The sequence below is a fragment of the Chinchilla lanigera genome, unplaced genomic scaffold, assembly GCF_000276665.1.
Source record: "Chinchilla lanigera isolate Chin_1 unplaced genomic scaffold, ChiLan1.0 scaffold00067, whole genome shotgun sequence".
Taxonomy (NCBI): Eukaryota; Metazoa; Chordata; class Mammalia; order Rodentia; family Chinchillidae; genus Chinchilla; species Chinchilla lanigera.
Window position 1 is genome coordinate 12999797 of NW_004955468.1, and position 1052 is coordinate 13000848.

At 39.9% G+C, this 1052-nt stretch overlaps 1 protein-coding gene across 1 annotated transcript in view; it reads right to left on the reverse strand.

Moving 5' to 3' along the window:
* Nr1i3 (nuclear receptor subfamily 1, group I, member 3) overlaps positions 1 to 1052 on the reverse strand; it is a 17746-nt gene that overhangs the window by 14692 nt on the left and 2002 nt on the right. The window lies entirely within an intron of this gene.

The following is a 1052-nucleotide window of genomic DNA, read 5'->3' on the forward strand; positions in this document are numbered from 1 at the left end:
TTCCTTCCTTCCTTCCTTCCTTCCTTTCTTTCTTTCTTTCTTTCTTTCTTTCTTTCTTTCTTTCTTTCTTTCTTTCTTTCTTTCTTTCTCACACTGGGATTACAGGTGTGTGCCACCATGCCTAGCTTGTATTCTTTTCTAACATCTCATCTACTTACAAGGTTCCAGTAAAATGTAAAAGTAGCTAACATTTTAACATCACAGCTTGTGGAGCAGCTTTATACTGCTTTATTTCATTTGTCTTCATCTTAGAATGTGAATGTTTCCAAAATCTACAACTTTAGTTCCATGAGATCTTGCTATTCTTACCAGTCATTTCTGATGCCTTCTCAAGTTAATTTTTATTACATTCTTTTCTCTGGACTTCCACTGTATTTTCCCAAACTTCTATCATAAAGCTTATAAAAATACCACGCCTTTGTCTTCACATGACTGTCTGTCCCTGCTAGGCTGTAAGGTTTATGTCGCATGGGTTTTTCTATTCCAACACCCAGTAATGTGTGGCCATAACGTGGGCTTTAGATAATGAAGGATTGAACAATTTCCAGGAGTTCATAGCTGAATTCCAAGAGTCACTTTGAAGCCTTCTCTAAGTCCTTTTAGTCACCAAATGTCACTATTATTATTATTATTATTATTATTGGTACTGGAGATTGAATCTAGAGCCTCACACATGCTAGTGAGGCAGGAGATTAGGATGTGGCAAACTAGCTGGGCAAGTGGATGTGACCTGACCTATCAACCATGGAGACCCAGGAGATATGCCCAGCTGTGCACCTGGAACCAATCAGAAAGCCCTATCTTAAATTATTCTCAGGAGAACTCTGGCAGGTTTTTGATAGGAGGCCTAAACCTGACCTTAGCCTGAGGAGTGGGAGATATAAAAGATGCCTACCATTTAGATTTGGCCACCGGGTTCTCTCTCTCACAGTGGGCCACTCTCACACTTCTTTTCTTAATTTTTTTTTTTTTTTTTGGTTTTTCTCCGGTACCAGGAACCGAACTCACGACCTTGCACTTGCCGGGCAAGCACTTTTGCCGCTGAGCTAAAT